The sequence below is a fragment of the Notamacropus eugenii genome, chromosome 6 (assembly GCF_028372415.1).
Source record: "Notamacropus eugenii isolate mMacEug1 chromosome 6, mMacEug1.pri_v2, whole genome shotgun sequence".
NCBI lineage: Eukaryota > Metazoa > Chordata > Mammalia > Diprotodontia > Macropodidae > Notamacropus > Notamacropus eugenii.
The window spans coordinates 174,611,979-174,632,885 of record NC_092877.1 but is presented as its reverse complement, the minus strand read 5'-3'; the positions used below and the strand labels follow the sequence as shown (position 1 = coordinate 174,632,885).

At 32.2% G+C, this 20,907-nt stretch overlaps 1 non-coding gene across 1 annotated transcript; it reads right to left on the bottom strand.

Moving 5' to 3' along the window:
• Window positions 1-9,546: 9,546 nt before the first annotated feature.
• Window positions 9,547-9,653, bottom strand: LOC140512984 (U6 spliceosomal RNA). The gene has a single exon (XR_011970031.1). It is a non-coding gene; the product is annotated as a U6 spliceosomal RNA (small nuclear RNA).
• Window positions 9,654-20,907: the final 11,254 nt, after the last annotated feature.

Genomic DNA, 20,907 nt, shown 5'->3' with positions numbered 1-20,907 from the left:
GTCTGTGTGTGGTGATAGTCATCTTTAGTCTGGGGTTGTGCAGAGGGAAGCTTTAAACCATTGCTGAATCCTCTCACTATCAGTCTTGCTGTCATCATCTATTTTAAAAAAAAATCAACATACATTTATTAAGCACCTGTTAAGGTACAATAGTTGCTACAGTCTTTGCTCTCAAGGAAATTCTATGTGAATGAAGGGAAATACAAGTTCTGCATGTCTTTCTGAATGGAATTTGCTATCAGGTTCAGTTAAGGACACTAATTAAAACTGAACAAAATATCTTGTTCCATACACATTAATGATTTTTAATTTAATGGAATATTTTGGCATATGTCCAACAAATTCGATGACATTAATTCCATTTGATTCATAAGAACAACTGGTTATTTGATGTAGAAATGACCTTAATTTTTAACATTTTTAAAAAATTTTTATATTTATTATATATTCTGGAGTACTTTCCAAATTAGATTGAAGACCTGCCATAGAATTCTATTCTGTAGAAATTTCCACCCATTGCCTGAAGACTTTTATAGCATATGAACCTAACTCCCTCCAATGTTTAAACCAATGTTTAAAACTGAAGAAACAGATCACCTATTATCGAAAATGGCATAGAAATGGTCAATAGCCAGAATTATCCAGAAAAAAATAATATCTAGCGAATGAACAGAGAATGATTTGCAATCTGAACCAAAGATTTATGATTTCATCCTATCTCACTAAGTACTTTAGAGCTGATACATTTAAGTTTTAATCACTACATTTATTGGATATAAAGTTATTTGGTGTCCTTAAACATTGTGAGATATGTTTTAAAGTTCCATGAATACACAACTCTGATATAACCTAAATATCATTAGCCACCTAAAGCAGATATTAATTAACCAATAAAACACAAGGCAGAAATCTGCGTTATTTAGTTGTTTAATTCTTTAGAGCTTAAAAAAACTTTGTTAAAACAATTAACATTTCTTTAAAGATTATGTCCACAGGGACAAGGAAAATTCTATAAAGCACTGTATATAGAAATAGTATTTGTATATGTCTTTTCATCCTAAAATTAATATATACTCTGTGAGAAAGACTGTACTAGGCCTGGGGGAAAACAACGTTTAGGTAAGAATAAGTCTCTGCCATCAGGTAAGTTATGGTCTAATGATAATTGCAATAAAATTGTACGTGTAAATTTTAAAATTTCAATTTTATTCTGAATTTAACAAAATACAAATGACTGGAAATTTGAATATTCAGGAAAAAAGGGGACATTTCATAAAACTCTATTGTACATGGATCTCTAATATGTATAAATCAACTAGTGACTTTCAAAGGTACCCTGTTTATCTGATTTTTCTGGTCGTCCTTTTGTTATTTTATCCCTTAAGAAGTTACTTCATTGATTCTCACTTTTCTTTTTTATTTTATATTTTGCTACCCAGTTCTTGTTTCCCCACACCCTCACAATGAACATCCTGGGAAACAAAAGGAAAAGAAAATAAAGACAAATCTCTTTAAAGAAATATGTAGTCAAGTGAAACAAAGCTCCTGTATAAATGTTTTAAAAAGTAGTTTCCTATTTTCAATTTAAAATAATTCAGAGATATTTAATACTTTCACTTGAAGAATGTGTTGCCTTTTTTGGAAGAATGCTATTTACTAGGATGTAAAATTTCTACTTTCATGACATATTAGGGTAAAAGGATACTTTTACTGGGCAGACAGAGAAAACATCAGTGTTTTCCCACAATATAGGTTAGGGGGATCCCTCCTCTTTCCCATCTGTGATGGGTTTAATTTTCCCTAAAAGAGTACTAAATGGTCTAGGAACCTGCTTTTCCCATTTCTCTGACACATCTTCTTGGTTACCCAAGGGCATAAAATAGTCCCACTTACATATAATCAAGACCCTCCAATTCCCTGCTGACCAGATCATTTCTATATGAAAGGGCATTTTTTATAATGTTGCATATCCTTTCTGTGATGGCACAAAGCAAACCAACTTGAAAAAATAGAGAAGTGATGATAATCAGCAAAATATTCCAAGCATTTAAAAATAAAACTCTATGTAGAAAGATTGCAAAATCACATAAATGTAAGATACCATTTCTACTACTGACCTATCTCTAAAACTCATTGAAAGTAAACACAACATTCAACTCCCTGAGCCATTTCTTATATCATCCATTCTAAAACTGAGGTAGTTTTCCAGTTCTTAGAGATGTAAAGTTTTTTTAGTATAATTGATCTCTCCAAGACATCTTAATTTTAGTTGCTATTTCTCTTTGTTAAATATTCAGTCAGTGCCTCAGTATGTCCCATTATCAAAATGGAAATAAGAGAGTGCTAGCATTTCAGTGGTGGATCATAGCAAGTAGATAGAGACAGGGACAAGGACTGTACTATTTTTAGGAGTAGAATTTAATAAAGACACTTACTGGTAATTCCTTCTTCATTATTATTGCTATTGTTATAGTAGCTACAGTTTTTAAAAAGGGAATGAGAAAACTAGGAAATAGAGAGAAATAACGAGGAATGAATAATGAATAATGGGGTTAGGGTAAAAAATAAAATTTAAAATATCACGAGTAAGGAAAGGGGAACATATAAAATGTTATAAAATATGAAATTATTGAGAGAAGGTAGCAGAACGTGTCATATTACATATCTTTAGCAGCCAATTTTAATGAACAGAGATATGTGTTAGACACTGGGAAAATACAGGACTGACAGTAAAGCATGAACAAGAAACAGAAGACCTGCCCTAACAGTAAGAAAACACCATAACACTTAGGTTTCCTAAGAATAAAGCTACTGTGAAATACATAGTATTATTATCTTCTAGTTGGCTAGGCTCCAGGCAATTTGTATGAGATGGATTTCAAAACTCTGCGCTTCTGTGATAATTGCAATAAATTCTTCTATGCATAGCTTAAGCCTGTGTTATGAAATAAACATCACAGTTGTGCTTGAATGAAACAAACGAAAGGGAAACTCCGAGAGTCAGAATGACTTGTGTTGAAGAGGTTATGTATGTGGAAACAAAGTAGGAACAAAAGAAATTTCATGGCTGATAGGAACTAGTTACTTGAAGATGTGGAAATATCATCCATACATTTTTCTTATTTGAAATGTATGCAAAACTTATATTGCACATTAAATAATTTAATTCCGAGCACAGTAAAAAAAAGTATTTATTTGAGAGTTGGTTTTGTCATTTTCTTTGCATAATAAATAAACCATTATGAGCTATTCATAATAATAATGATCTAGTGATGGCTATAAAAGATCTCTAACTATGAAGAGAAACTAACGTCCAGATCAAACCAAACTCCTAAAACTGTCAGGTAAACATTGCTATTTTTTCCTACATGAAATCAGTCAAAATATTTAAAAATGTCTAGGTACTTGATTGAATATTTCTTTCAAGGCTATAGTCATTGGGACATAAGCAGGGTGAAAAAAATACGAAGAGTGAAAACATTGATTCTAATAAATAAGTATTTAGGAAGTCGAAGGTTAAGACTTTCATCCCCGATCATTTTTCAACTTGGATCAGACATAAGAAGCAGAAAATAATGTTTCTTGGGATTTGAAATATGGTTCTGCAGCCACAGGCCAATAATTCAGTTTGGTAAACCAACCTTTTTAAACAGTATATATAGAATTGTTGTGATCAACACCGTTAATCCATGTATATGTGTGTGTGTGTGTGTGTGTGTATAACATTAATTAATGTAATGTAAGTTCTAAATAAAATTATGAGTAATTCAAACCTATCATTAAATCAAGAATTCAAAAAAACCTCCATACATTGTCTCTTTAAAAGTTGCTAACAACTAATAATTTGTTTCCCATTTCCTAGCCTTTTACTTTTAAGGATTTTGTGAAGCTCTAAGACCCTATCTAAGGGATTTTAAGTACTGACAAGAGTGGAAAAATACAGATGACTGGGAGACAAAAGAAGAGGAAGAGCCTCAGTATTATACATTGCAACTCTGCAGACTTTTGAAAAATTGAGAATTAATTATTAGTAAATGACTACAAATGCTTTAAAGTAAAACTAGATGTGGAAAGGTAAAATGATTATACAATTACTAGATGTTATCTGTACTACAGACTTATTTTCTCTCTCTGAAACTCATGAATGTAAACACAACATCCAATTCCATGAACCATCTCTTGACATTCGTTCCAGAAATTCCAATATAACTATTTAATTCTAGCAGATATGAAGTTCTTCCATATCAGTGATCTTCCAGCTACCTTAATATTAATAATTAAGTCTATTTTTCTTCAATATAACTCAACTAACTTTCCTATTGAATAACAACTACTAAATCATAGATTGCTACTTGATGCCTTATGTCTAGTAATAACATGAAAGCAGGTGTTGTTTTCAGTTTTGTCTTTATGTTATACATTATATATGCATGTATTTATATATATTATACATATACTACAGAAGTATATAGTTACAAATATATTATATGTATATATTTACACGTATGTTCTTGTATATTTTTACATTTAGGCATCGAATATAGATATCTTTTACATAATAGCAGAAATGAGTGACACATAAAAAGCCTCAAATTAAAAGCTGCCAGTTGAATTGACTAGAGGAATAGGATACTTTATACTCATCTTTGTAATATTGCTGAATAATCATCAAAACACATGAATAATAATAATCAGAACACAAAATAATAAACAGAATCACATGATAGATATTATCTATTTCATCCCTTGCCTGAATTTTGTATTGAGCACGTAGAAAGTTCGATCCACATCTTCTCTTTTACCAGTGTAATTTTCTTTCAGATGTTAACTTCAAAAAATGAGAGAGTAAGGCCCAAGAGAAATAGTCCTCTGATTCCTATTCCTTTCCCCACATCAATACATTGTATTCCTGTTCTAAATTTACTTGACTTAGTCTGTGTCCTTTTTATAACACACTAATTCTCTGAATGACTTTGGGCAGGTGATTAGCCTTTCTAGACCTGAGTCTCATCTGTAAACTGAGGGCATTAACCTTTATGACCTCTAAGGTGTCTTTTAATTCTAACATGTTATGATCTGTTATCTAATGAAGATAAACAAGTATATGGATGCCATGGAAATAATTTATTAGTGTGTAAATGAATGTATTTAAAATGTTCTTTAAAATATTAAAATTTTGAAGAATATTTTCAGAATTTCCTGTACTCATGTACTGATCCAACTGATCCTTGGACTAAGAGGATTGTCCCCAAATTGTAATTTCCTTTCATGATTCAAAATTAGAAATTCTAGTTAAATTCACTCTGGTATATAACAATTTTAGCTCAAATAACTCTAGAATATATTTCCTATATTTTCATTTTATACTTTACTCATAATAGGTAGACAGTTACTAATTTTCCATAAATGGAAGTTAATGATGTGCAAATTTTAGCTTTTCTATTATGTAAAATATAAATCACATATAACATCAACAGCAACAATGAGGAATGACAGTTTGTCAATGAATCATATAACTCCTGGATTTGATATTAGTGTATCATTGTTCTATATTATTATTTTTATTACATGTAACATATACTACTATTACAATATACTATTCATACTAGAAATTTCATACTAGAAAAATATCAGCTTGTTTTAAATGTAAATATGTCTCTAAACATATTTCTGAAAATAATTATCCAATATTGCAAAACAAATATAGTATTAAATATATACCATTCATATAAGCAGTGCTTATCAGAAGGAAGACTTACACTACTGACTTAAAATAAGCACAAAGAGAAAAACAACATTCATAATGACAGCAATAATGTGAGTGGAAGGAACAAAGACAACACAACTGCAAATAATATGTCGAATAATGATGACTAATGTTGACCTAAAGAAGAAATATGATCGTGAAATTCCCTCTTTTCTTCGCCAATATTTGATGCTGTGATTGTAGGACATTGCGTATGTTTTTGGATTGGAGCATTATAGTGATTAGCTTTGTTGAGTTGTTTAATCCTTTTTTGTACTTTGTAATAAAGAATGGCTCTCACTTTAGGGGATAAAGGTTTTACTGGGAAGTGAAAGTCATAGAAAAGCAAAAGATGCCAACAAAATTAATTTTAAAAGAAATTTAAAACATTAGAAAGCATGTAAATTAGCAGATATTTCCTTAATATGATAAGTGGTGTTTTGTTTGTATGGTCGTATAATCTCTACCTTTGTCTCTGTCTCGGTCTCTCTGTATGTCTTTCCCATCCCAAATAAAATCAACTCTCTAATCAAAATTATTTAACACAGAGCTATGTAGAAATTCAATGGGAATTTCTTTTTATCTCTTTTTTTTTTCAAATAAAAATACCTCATTTTAATTTTTAAATAGAATTTTATATTTTTCAAGAAAACTTTTTGTTTGATTTTATTACTCTCTATACATATATGTATAGGCTGATGATTTGTGCATCTATTTTATATCCTTTATATCCTGCTAATTTTATAAAGCTATTATTTCAATTATTTTTATTTTTCTAAGTTTTTATTTGTATATTACATCATCTGCAAAGACAACAGTTGTGTTTCTTCTTTTCCTCTGTTTTTCCAATGATTTTTCTATTTTTATTGTGATAGCATATCTATAGCATATAAATTCCCATTCAAAATGACTGCAGAATGCATATAATATATAGTAGTCCAAGTACCAAGAAATGCATAGGAACTGTATGAATACAATTACAAAACACAATTAACAAACATTCAAACATAAATAAATCAACATGTATTAATTGCTCATGGTTGTGTCAACATAACAAAAACTGATGAGACTTCCTTAATTCAGTCAATTATTCAATATCATGAGAATAAACCTACCAAATGGTTACTTGTTAATATTCTCAAGAGAATGTTTTTTTAAGTGAGAAGGGAGCTTAAAAGTTCCAGATCTCAAACTATACTACAAGGCAGTAATAAAAAAATTAATAATAACTAAAAAATAGAAAGCAATCAGATTAGGAACACTGTACTACATACACAAACATACACACACACACACACACACACACACACACACACACACACTGTTAACTCCTAGTTCACTTGCCTCCTCAAGTATCATGACAATTCACTTTAGATCTCGTTGTCATCCATAATTATCTACTTTCATGATCTTGAATTCTGAAATTCCCCCTTCCTGATTAAAATATGTTTTTACTCATTCCTTCCAAATCTTGACTTAGCTCTCACTGTAGCTTCCAATGTTCCACACCTCACCTTCATATTCTTTACCTTCTCTTTGACTAATAAGATTATATACTACTGTCTTACCCTCAGATACCCTTATTCCTTTATCCTATAGCTATTCATCTCTTACCTAAGCTCAACATTCAGTTATCCTCATTGTATGTTGATTCTCTGGCTACTCTCATGCTGGACAAAGACACAAGTGTGCTGTCTGGAACAGTCATAGTTATAACAAATTTGTTATTAATCTCAAGTACGTAATGATTATATTTTTCTCTTAAGAGTTCCTTGTAATCCCCTGAAGCAATTATTCCATTCATTCTCTACATTCCTCTTGCCTGCTATCTATTCTTAACCCTTATTTTTATCAAAAGCCATCAACTCATTTACTGAGAAAATTGAAGCCAACTGGTCTGAACTCCCTTTTTCCCCCTTACTCTTGATTTCAAAAAACCAATACATGGTCTCCCATTCCCTTCTTTGTTCTGGTCTCTGAAAGAAGTAGTCTACTTTCACCATACCAGACAGACTTGATCTTTCTTCCTTCCTGTCCCCTATACCTTTTCTAGTCAGTCATATGTAGCAGTTCTTTCCCAGATTTCTACAAATATGGTCAAGATACCCATCCAACCCATCTTTAAAAAACAATTTTTTAAAAAATAACATTCATTTATTTATGTGACCCTGCAATACTATCATATTATTATCCCATATTTCTACACCAAACTCACAGCCAAACTTCTAGGGGAAAGTTCTGTCACATAACACTCAACTTTTGATTCCTTGGAATTTTGAATATACATACATACACATTTATACATATACACACATGTACATACATACACACATATATCTTCAGTATCATCTTTTACCATAAACTGTGCTCCTATACCAGCTATTAGTCATTTTCACCTGTATGTTCTGCTGGCATATCAAACTCACCATGTTCAAGACCTTTCTCATAAGTTTTATCTTCTTCTAAACTTGGAATCACTATCCTTCTGTCACTCAGTTTCACATCTTTCCAATAGCATAGCCAAGTTCACTAGTTGAAATTTGGACTATTGTAATGGACAATTAATTTGCTTTACCTGTTTCAGTCCTACCCTCAGTATTCTATTCTCTGTAAAGCTTCCAAGATAATCCTCCTAAGTAGAAATATGAATGTCATTCTCCTCTTCAAAAAAAATTAATTGGCTGCTTACTTTTTCTGGAATAAAATGTGAACTTCTCAATTGACATATAAACTCACACAATGTGAATCCAATAAGCATTTTGAGACCTATTTCATATGACTTCCCTTCATGTATTCTATATTCCAAGCTACTAATAGTTATTCATTTTAATTCTATTACTTCACTACGTTCCTGCATTACATGCTGGAGTGTATTACTTTCTCAGACATTTATCTTTAGTCAAGACTCATCTCAGTCACCAAATCCTTGGGATGTCTTCCCAATCTTCCTAGGTATATTCCCTGGAATAATTACTTACACAATAATTACTTATTGTGATTTCACAAATTTCTTTCCTAGGAAATAATATTATTTAGAGTACACACTGTTTAATGTTTCCATTTATCCTTAGGGTTAAGTATAGTCTCTTAGATGTGCATAAGCAAAGCCAAAGAATATATAGGGGGTAATGAGTAAGAAAATCACCAATTCAGAAGAGTCACAGGATATGTAGATAATAATAAATCAAATTTACATACTCCTTTAAGATTTGCAAAATCTTTACAACAAAAGTAGCAAAAAGTACCATCTGTTCGCAAATGAAGAAATTGAGGCCCCTCAGAAATTAAATTATTGGCCACATAAGCCAGTAAGTGTTTCAAGTAAGACTGAGTCAATACCCTCCAGTTTTCTTTTCTTTTTCTTTTCTTCTTTTTAAAATTAGATTTATTTGTTTTCAATTTTGTAAAATCACTTCCATAAGTCTTAGGTTATCTCCTCCTCCCTCCCTCCTCCTTCCCAAGATAGTATGGAATTTTATATGGGTTGTACATGTACATTCTTATTGAACACATTTTCTCATTAGTCATGTTGCATAGAAGAATTAAAACTATGGGGAAAACCATGAGAAAAAGTCAAACAAAACAAAACATAACACGAGACAATATACTACTTCATTCTGCATTCCAATTCCATAGTTCTTTGTCTGGATGTGGAAGGCATTTTGCCTCAAGAGTCCTTTGGGAATGTTTTAGGTCCTTGAATTGCTGTGAAGAGCTGCCCACCAGAAAAATTCCTCACACACTGTGGTTGTTGCTGTGTACAATGTTCTCCTGGTTCTGCTCCTTTCCCTCAGCATCAGAAAAATATGGAACTCTTCTCGAATTTGCATGTCATTCTTGCACAGGGGCCATGCTAATCTTCTCTGAATTGGTCCAATTTTAGTATATGTGCTGCTGAAGCTAGCACTACCCTTCAGTTTTCACACTCTATATCCAGGCTTCTAACCACTTCACAATCTTTCAAAAAAAGCATTATAAGTTAAGACTGGAAATATCAGGTACACCTAGGTCGTGGAATTATAACAGTCGTGCATTTCCAAGACAGCAAAGAGGTTAGGAAAGAGATTTGGTATTTCCATTTATGGAATAGGTTTTAACTTTTAAAATCTATTAACCTTTCTCTTCTTTCTACAAATATTACAAAGCCTCATCTATTCTCTGTATAATTTTTGATACTTTGACTATTAAAGAGAGGATTTTTTTAATGCAGAGAACAAATTCCACTGGTTGTCTTCTCATTATTTATTTGTTATGTATTTTTCATTTGCATAACTCTCACAGGATTGATCATCTGAATCTGTTAAACAATTTTTTTCATGAGGCTGACACATTGCCTAGTGCTCACATCTATCAACATCTCTCTGATTTATTGGCTTAATAACAGGAAATCATTTGGTAGGCTAGCCCTATTTTGCTTGAACACTGACTTGTCACCTTAACATGCTTCCTTTCAAGGAGCTTTGTTTTTCCATGTTAGGAAAGGCAAACTAATAAGCTAACATTATTTTCTGGGATTATATGAGAAATACTCTGGCATGTGCATTCAAAGTTAAATTTTTCTCTCAATAGCTAAAAAAATCCTTATAAGTACTTAATTCAGGATAAACCTAGCTACAGCTACATTGCAAGTAGTAAATTGGCAAAAAAAAAAAAATACTCGTTTAAGTTGCAAAAATATTACTATAGAGAAGAGCAGTTCATAGTTAAAGAACTATGACTTAGAGTCACAAGGAATCTTTTTTTCTAATTATTTAACACTTTTATTTAATGTTTTGAGTTTCAAATACTATTTCTCCATCCCTGCTTTACCACACCTTTTCCCTAAGACAATAAGCAATCAGATAGAGGTTATATGTGTGTAATTATGTAAAACATTTCCACATTAGTCATTTTGTACAAGAAGACTCAAATAAAAGACAAAAATGAAAAAAGTAAAGTGAAAAAACATGCTTCAGTTTATATTCAATCAATATCAGTTCTTTTGTAAGAGGTGGATTGTATGATTCTTCATTAGTCCTTTGGGATTGTCTTGGATCATTGTGTTGCTAAGAACAATGAAGTCATTTGCAATCCCTTCATCAAATGATATTTCAATTACTATGTGCACTGTTCTCCTGGTTATGTTCATTTCACTATGCATTGGTTCATGCAAGTCTTCCCAGATGTTTCTAAAATCAGCCTTTCATTTCTTACAGAACAACAATATTCCATTAGAGTTGTATGACAAAGTATGTTCAGCCATTCCCCAGTTGATGACTATGTCTTTGATTTCCAATTCTTAACCACCACAAAAAGAGCTGCTATAAATATTTTTGTACAAATAGGCCCTTTTCCCCTTTTTTTTTTTTTTGACATCCTCAGGATAAAGATCTAGTAGAGATATTGTTGGAATAAAGGGCATGAAAAGTTTTATAGCCCTTTGGCATAGTTCCAATTTGCTCTCTGGAATGGTTGGATCAGTTCACCACTCCACTAACAATGCATTCGTGTCCAAATTTTCCCATATCCCCTCCAACATCAAGCATTTTCTGTTTTTTTGTTTGGTCACATTAACCACTCTGATAAATGTGAAGTGGTATGTCAGAGTTATTTTAATTTGCCTGTCATATGATTTAACCTAGTTTTACATGACTATAGATAGATTACATTTCTTTATCTAAAAACTGCCTGTTCGTATTCTTTGAACATTCATCAACTGGGAAAAGATTACTATTTTTGTAAATTTAACTCAATTCTTAATATAATTCAGATATCAGAAATATATGTTGCAAAAAAATTTCTCAGTTTTCTGCTTCCCTTAAAAATTTGGTTACATTGCTTTTGCTTGTGCAAAAATGTTTTAATTTTATATAATCAAAATTATCTATTTGACATTTTGTACTTCTCTCAATATCTTCTTTGGTCCTAAATTCTTCACTTATCCATAAATCTGACAGCAAACTATTCTGTGTTTTCTTAATTTGTTTATGTGTAAATCATGTACCCCTTTTGACTTTATCTTGGTGCATGGTACTACTACTTTATGCCTAGCTTCTGCCATACTGTTGTGCAGTTTTCTTTACTAGTTTTTGTCAAATAATGAGTTATTTTCCAAAAGCTTAGATCTTTGGGTTGATCATATACTAGATTATATAATCATTTACTATAATGTAATTTGTACCTAATACATTCCACTGACTCACCACTCCATTTCTTAGTCAGCACTAAATTATTTTGATAATTTTTACTTATAATATAGTTTGAGATGTGGTATGACTGGATCACCTTCTTTCACCTTTTTTTTCACTGATTCTCTTGATGTCCTTGAGATTTTGTTCTTAGTGATGAATTTTTTTACTATTTTTTCTAGATCTATAAAATAATTTTTTGTAGTTTGAATGGAATGTCACTGAAAAATAGATTAATTTAGGGAGAATTGTTATTTTTGCTACATAGGCTTGGCCTACCCATAAGCAAATGATATTTTTAGAATTGTTTAGATCTGACTTTATTTGTTTGAAAAGTGTTTTAAAATGGTGTTCATGTGGTTCCTAGGTTTGTTTAGAGAGGTACACTCCCAAGTATTTCATATTTTCTGAAGTTATTTTAAATGGAATTTCTCTATCTCTTGCTGCTTGATTTTATTGGTGCTATGTAGAAATGCATATGGTTTATGTGGGTTCACTTTGTGTCCTATAAATTTTTTAAAGTAGTAAATAATTTCAAGCAGTCTTTTTAGTTGATTCTCTAGAATTTTTCATATAATCTGTAGAGTGGTAATTTTGTTCCACATTGCCTATTTTAATTCCTTTAGTTTTTTTCTCTTATTGTTATGTGCTAACATTTCTAGTATAATATTAAGTAATAGAGGTGATGGTGGCATCCTTAATTCACCTCTGATTTTATTGAGAAGACTTCTAGCTTATCCCTATGTAGCACTAGTGAGATATTCACAACACCTACAGTGGCAATGAATATGCCAGCACAGTTCTGAATCACAAAATATAACAGACTCTCCACATGGAAGACAGAACCAAAACATTTATTTAAATACCAGAAAGCCGAATCCCAATACCAGAAAACCAAATCCATGTCAGCAAGAAAGAAATCTATATCCAATAACAATTCAGGGGGCACTACCTCCTCCAAGCTTTTCCTCTATTAGGCTTTGCACAAAGCTTAAACAGATCACAAACAAGCTCTCCCGCTCATGCCAGTTGTTGCTCCAGCTCCTTGCTTCCTCTGTCCTTCACAGCTCTGACTAGTCTGACAAACTTGCTCTCAGTTCTGCTCCAGTTCTGCCTCTTCCTGTTCCACCCTTCCTGCTCCACCCCTTCCTGTTCTACCTGCTCAAAAACCTCCTCCCACCACATGTGATTTAGGCTTTCATGTGATTTAGGCAGGTCACATGGGCCTATTAATGAATGAAAGGATCTCATTTAAAAGATCATTATATCTCATTACAGATAACACTAGGCTATGGTTTTTGATAAATACTACTTATCAATTTAGGGCAAGCTCCATTAATTCCTACTCTTTCTAGTGTTTTTAATAGGAATGGGTGTTGTATTTTGTCAAAAGCTTTTTTTGTTTCTATTGAGACAATCATGATTTCTATTAGTTTTGTTATTGATATGGTCAGTTATGCTAATAGTTTTCCTAATATTGAACCATTCTGGCATTCCTGTTATAAATCCCATGTGGTCATTGTGTATTATCCTCATGATATAATTTTGTAATTTCTTTGTTATATTTTATTTAAAATTTTTGCATCAATATCAATTCAGGAAATTGGTCTATAATTTTCTTTCTCAGCTTCAGCTTTTCTTGGTGTGGGTAATAATGTGTAAGTCATGTCATTATTTCTGTGATGGCATGGTCTTCTTTGGCAAGGAAGGGTGAACACACACACAATAATTTATGTTGTGAGAGGAATTTGAAAGTACTCCTTCTTTGCCTATTTTCCCAAATATTTTATAGAGTATCAGGATCAATTGTTCTTTAAATGTTTGGTAGAATTTGCTTGTGAATCCATTTGGTCCTGGAGATTTTTTCTTAGGAAAATCATTGATGGCTTGTTCAACTTCTTTTTCTAAGATTGGATTATTTAAGTATTTTATTTCTTCTTCTTTTAATCTGGGTAATATATATTTTTGTAGACATTTGTAGACATTGTCACACTTTATTGACATTCAATTTGGCAAAATACCTCCTGAAAATTGTCTTAATTTCCTCTTCATGGGTGGTGAATTCACCTCTTTCATTTTTCATATCATTAATTTCTTTTTATTCTTCCTTTTTTAAAGTATATCAACCAATGGCTTATTTTATTTCATTTTTTATATAAAGCACCTTTTAGTTTTATTAATTCAATGGTTTTTTATTTTCAGTTTTAGTAATTTCTCCTTTGATTTTTTAGGATTTCCAATTTATGTTTAATTGGGGATTTTTAATTAATTTTTTTATTTTTTTAATTGCATGATCAATTTATTGATCTGCTTTTTCTGTAGTTTTTTTTTTTTTTTTTGATGTAAGCAATGAAAGACATAAATTTTCCTCTAAGTACAGCTTTGGCTGCATCCCATAAATTTTGATATGTTGTCATTTTCTTCAGTGAAATTATGATTTTTTTTCTATGATTTGTTCTTTGGCCCACTTTTTAATTTCATTTCATTTGAAAGATTATTTAATTTCCAAATAATAGCTTTTCTTTGAGGCTTCACATGCAGCCATTTTGACAGTATTGTCTTCTTTTAAGCTTATACCTTGATCTTCTCTCATCATAGTAACTTTTGATATTCAAACTTTTTGTTAGTTTTTAATCACTTTTTTCCTGTCTTTTTTGAGTGTTTTTATGGGAGAGTTGGACTCTGGTCCTGGACTGACCTGAGCTTCTTGTGCTCTTTCCTAGCTTTCACTGTAATTCAGGGCTTAGCTACTTGCTTTCTCAAGAGGGTAGGATTTCCTTCTGACTTATACTGAGGGCTGGGACCTCCCCATTGACCACCTGGGGTTTAGAGTTTCACTGCTGCCATACTCCAGGTATAGGGAATTTCTGCTGGGTTACTATGGAAACAGGATCTCTCTGCTGGTTGGCCCAAGGGGCAGAATCTTGCTGCTGGCTTGTGTTGAGGGTGAGGTAACTGAGGTGGAACCTTGCTGCATTGCACAGGCTGCATACATGCCCAGGAGGCCGCTGGCTTGCAGGAGGGTGAAGTATAACTGGTGGATTGCCCCAACTTTGGAGCCTTGCTTTAGGGCCCCTGCTTTAAGGCTGGATGCTGCTCTTGGACCTCACTCCCCTCTCAACTCTGTGAGATAGACTTTTCCTGCTGGCTGGTAATCTGTTTGCCTGTTCCTAGATCCATTTTGAGATAGTTTTCTGGTTGTTTGGAGGGGAATTTGAGAGGACTTCAGAGGGTTCCTTCCCCACTCCATCATCTTGGCACCAGAAGTCCACACAAGATTTTAAAAGATATATTCTCTTATCATGCCATTTTACAAAAGAAATTAAGGTCCAGAGAGAATTATTTACTTTGGCCAAGCTCACACCTCCAGCAAAAGGCAAACTTAGGATCCAAACCTAAAGTCTCTTTCTTTAAATCCAACTACTTTTCAATTATATCAATCTGCCTCCCAAAATGAAATAGCATCAAATACTCATAGTTTCAGTATTCATGAATGATGGTAACTACTTGAAAACAAGTATTTTAAAAGAAAAGTAATATACCCATATGTGTTTTTTTAAGTTATGGAAAACCAAAATAAAACTGTATTAGAAGTCTCATAGAAAAACATCTGAAAAAAATTTCAACTAATGTGCCTTTTTTAAATTGCTTCATGCAACCAAAGTTATATAGTTGGATAACTGCAAACATACTGAGAGACAATGACACCAGTATGTTTTTTCATCATTTAAAATGAGGAAGAATAGTGCAAAGAACTTTCAACTAAAAACATATACATCGATTAGAAAAAGTTCCATTAAAAATAGCTACAGACTCAATCTGGGATCTCATTGCAATAACAGATAGAGGAAGACCCAGTCAAATCCTACCTCCATTATTTACTAGCTGCACAATATTGGTAAAATCACTTAACCTGTCCAATCTTCAACTCACTCATTTAATAATAATAAACTCTATTTTATGGGGTTGTTATAAAGTCCAAATGAGATAACATAAGCAAGGTATTTTTCAAACCCTTAAAGAACCATAAAAATTCAACCTACTAGTATTATTAATGCTACTAATATACCAAGGCACATCAAAGAACTCTATAGATACAGTTAAATGTGGATCCTTAAGAGAACAAAGCTACTTGAACAACTGTAATGATATTTAATGATATTCAGTTCTCCTGCTTGGTCTATGCCAATTTAATAAAAAATATGATACTTCCTAAATGAATTAGTCAAAATACAAACAATATTCTAACAACATAGCAGTTGTGGGTTGGAGTGGAAATCATAGCTGTTCAAACACTTCTATTTGTCATTTTTACCTTAATACTAAATCTTTGTCTAGATAAGATTAGGGATAGAAATGTTCTTTCTCTGTTCTCAGAATTTGTATCATATTTTAGCTTTCAACCCAGCCAGAGACAGTGCCCAGACAAGACATTTCAGTATTGCAACTATCTCTCCATCTTCTCTCTCAATGCTCTTCCCTCATTTACCTCTGTATTTGGAATAAGAACATCCAGACTAGTAAAGTCCTTTGACTCATATTGTTTATAAAGTCTAAAAAAATCAAAGAAATATGGACTTTTCTATACCCTCACCATATGTTTCATGATTCTAAGACTGAACTCAACTTGGAAGAGAGAAGGAGGCAGGCAGGCAGACAGACAGAAACAGAGACAGATAGAATAAATAAGACAAAATAGATATCTTGAAATTTATACTCTAAAGGAGTTCCCAATAACACAAATGTCCCAATGTGTCTCAAATCCTATCAGCCCACACAGTATTGCTTTTAAAAATCTTTCTCTTGATTTCACTATACAGTTCTATGAGGTTTGGTAGCAGCTTCCTTTTCTCTGAACTGTTTTGTCTTCTATCTGTGCAACTCAGAGAGAATGAAGTTTCTTCTCAGGTGTAGCTTTTGTTACAATCACTTCAAATTTTCTGAACTCTTTTTAGAGTCGTGCAGGACAGGGACCATAATTTCTAATTCATTCAGGTGTCTTAGAACTCAAAAACTAATCATGTGATTTGGCCATACTTTTAAATTTACTTTAACCTCTATTATTTGTGGTTAAGAATATACAAGACCAACTTCTTTACACTCGTTTTACTATGAAGTTTATTCTTTATAGAACTAAGCAAAGTAATGTACAATTTATTTGGAGAAAGAGAATCCCTTGAGTTTCTCAAGGGTGAGTAATTTAAAAAAAATATGAATGAAGGAAAATAACTTCAATTCCTCAAATTAAACTGTGCAATGTTAATTACAGAAACTCTTTGGGACAGGTCAAAAAATAGAAAAAAAATTAGTGAAAGAGACCAGATGAAGAAAGAATCAGAAAAAATTGGCTGAAATAACTATTCTATTAACAGAAAGAAAAGAATCCCTATTTGACAAAAACTACTAACTACTAATGAGAAAACTGAAAAGCAGTTGGGCAGAAATTAGGTGTTGATCAAAAACTTTTACCAAATACCATAATAAATTCAAAAGAGATATGAAGCTTGAGTAATAAAAGATGTTCAAAGTACAATTGAAAGAGAAAAAAACAAATGATGAGCAGAACGCTCTCAGAAAAAAAACTAGAAAGACTTACATGGGTTGATACAAAGCAAAATATACTGTGTACAAAGTAACAGAAATACTGTAAGATAATCAGCTGTGAATGGCAGCTATTCCTGGCAATACATACAATGATACAAGACAACCCTGAAAGACTTATGATGAAAAGTTGTATCCATCCCCAGAGAAAAAACTGATGGTGTCTGAATGCAGATTGGAGCATACTTTTTTTTTTTACTTTATTTTTCTTGAGAGTTTCTTTTTGTTTATGTGTTCTTTCACAGCATAACTATTATGTATGTGTTTTGCATGACTACACATGTGTAACCTATATCAAATTGCTCATCTTCTCAATTATGTCTTGCTATTTTGTGGGTTTTTTATTTTTAATTTTAGGGAATGATTCTCTGGGAGGTCTAAAGGAAAGGAATATGTTGGGAAATGAATCCAATATAAAAATGCAATATATTGATAAAATTATTTTACTAGAAAATATATACTTTGTATTCTGAGTAGCAATGGATAGAGTTTTATTTGTTCAGTATGAATAATAATGTATGTGCTACTTATTTGGCAGGAGTTGTACATATTGAATAAAAAAAGCACAAAGCACTTTATAAACCACAAAACATTATATAAACATTATTAGATAAGAGAAAAGTAAGAGTGCTCAAAAAAGCTTTTTCAAGAAACTGAAAGGTTATTAAATAGAAGAGGGCTTAGAACTATATTATATGGATTGAATGAATAAATTTGGGTCAATTAAGTAGAAATTATAGTAAAGTAGATTTAGGCTCAATATAAATAGAATTTGTTCTATTAAAACTATCCAAAAATGGACTGAACATCTTGAAGGGAGTAACTCCTTGCCTTTCAGAGATATTCAAATGAAAGTTGAATGATTACACATAAGGGTGATTGCCCATAAAATTAATATTTAGTATACACATTTGATGAGGTAATCCTTCCTTCTTTTTCATCATATTAACTTCTTTGGTTATCTCAACAGCCCTATGTAATATAGGTACCTATACTGGAAGAAGTTAATACTATCCTTTTTCCCTTCTAAATTTTGGAGGAAGCAACCATTGTCAATTTGAAGAATCTAGCCCAGATTCCTTAGGAATGAGACAGGATGGAGTTAAGGAGATAGCAGTGGTATTACTCTGAACCACATTACCAAAAAGAAGATGATGATACAATTAAAATCACAGGAAACATACTAAATGCATGAGAAAGCAAGTAAAAAACCAACAATTTCTTTTTATCGTGAAACTAGAGTTCATGGAGGTTATGTAACTTTCACAAGGTAACATAGTAAATAGTGAAGCCATAATTCAAACACAGGTTCAGTGCACACTCAGTATATACCTATGAATTCTGTAGTTCTCTGGACACTTGGCTCAAGTGCTACTTTCACTCTACCAGTTTCAGGGAGATGCTTGGTTCATAGGGCCATAACTATGATGAAGGAACTATGGTAGAGGAACTAAGGATTAATTGGGTCTTTGCCCCTAAAAATCTGAGAATTGCACTCCTCATGAGGGGCCTCTGGCCATTGATCCCCAAACTTTCACTATTGACTTTGGACCCCATGACAGTCATATCAAGCAATCAGCCCAATTCTAAGGTCTGACTTTTCGAATACTATGGTCCTCTTCTCTCTCCTCCTCACAACTGGGCACCATCAATTAAGCCATCTTACTCTCAGCCTCACTGAACATGACTGGATTGAACTATCTTCTGTGGTCCCATATACTGAAAAGAAATTTCCTCATGTCAAAATTCCTATTTACAGTTCTTGTTGTGGTATAGAGAAGAAACCAACATATAAAGAATAACTCACTCAAGAAATAGTGGCTAGAATACCATAGAGAAAATGTCCCTCAGTCTACAGAAACCACAGTGGGAAAAATAGTCTTCCACAAAACTAAATATCACCATAAAGAAATAGTACTGGAAGTAACTGAAGTAAAAGGAAATTGACATTAATTAGGCAATTTTCTCCTCCTGTTTTGGAGAGGGTAATTACTATTTTCCCTTTAAAAATAAAATAAAATTGCTCAACAACAACAAAAATTACTGATCAAAATGATACATAATTTGAAAATATCACAAGTGAAAAGAAATAATACATTTGAGAAAAGAAAATAGAGGTGGAACATCCTCAAGGAGGAGAGTAAAAATCAAATTATGGTATCTAGATTTTAAAAGCAAAATTATGATGATGCCAAGGTTTGTAGGGAGGGGTGGAATGATTTATACATTAATTTCTTTCATGGTTTAAAAAATTAAAGTTAATCAAGCCATGATAACCCTGAAAGCAAACCCTTAAAGGGATAAAAACCACTTTTAGTAAAAATTGATGTATGTATTCCCAGGACTTAAATTAATATTTAATCTAGTTTTGAATGTGGAAGGGCTGGAATATATCTAACCTTAGTGCTGCTGCTTTGCACAACAATAAAGGAATTATTTATTATTTTGAGGTTGATGTCAGAACATCACTCTTTACCAATTCAAGTAAACTAATAGTATTTACCTTTAGATATGCAAGTGTGGTTATATATTTTAAAAGCTATTTAATAATGAACAGCCTTTACCAAGAATATCAACAATACATAATGTGTCATGCATAACTTTTAGACTATTCAAATAAAGTCAGCAGAAGCAGCATCTTGTTTGTCTCTCTTCTTTGAGAATGCACAGATGTGGGACTAGGGATTAAAATAGAGAGTGTAGACAATTTGCCTGTCAAAAGAACCTTGACAATTCATGTCTTTTCAAAAACAAATACAAATGAAAATGCCTTGCTTTTCAATCTTTCTGATCTTCACATAGTCTTGGTAGTACTTGAAGCTTAATCCTGCAAAAGTTATGCAGCAACCATGAAAATAATACCTTTATACCAATGGACCACTTCACAGTTGTGAAGGAATGAGATAACACAGAATATTACATTAAAATATTTTTTTAGTTTGAGTGGAAGAAATATTACTTGCAGAGTTCTACACACACATATTATACTGATATTATGTAATTATATTATCTATTACCCATGTTATTTAACTAGAAATTCTAGCATGTGATGTACACACATAATGTGCTGATCAAAAAAAAAATTTTCCCTTAGGAAATAACTGGGCAACATCAACTGGATCAAGTATGACATAAAAGGAGAAATGGATATCATTCTCAAATAGATGCCATGAATATTCATTTCTTCCAAATATTTACTCCCATTCCTTGACAGAAACTGTTGTAGCTAACCACATATATTGGGCTGTGGGAGATAATATGTGTGCAAGTAAAGTTTGGAGGTGAGGAAACCATGACATAAAGATTTTCTAAATTAGGATTTGTTCTCAGAAAGAGCTTTCCAACTATTTTGCTTATATTAAAAATGAAATGGAAGACCCACCACAGAAGTGG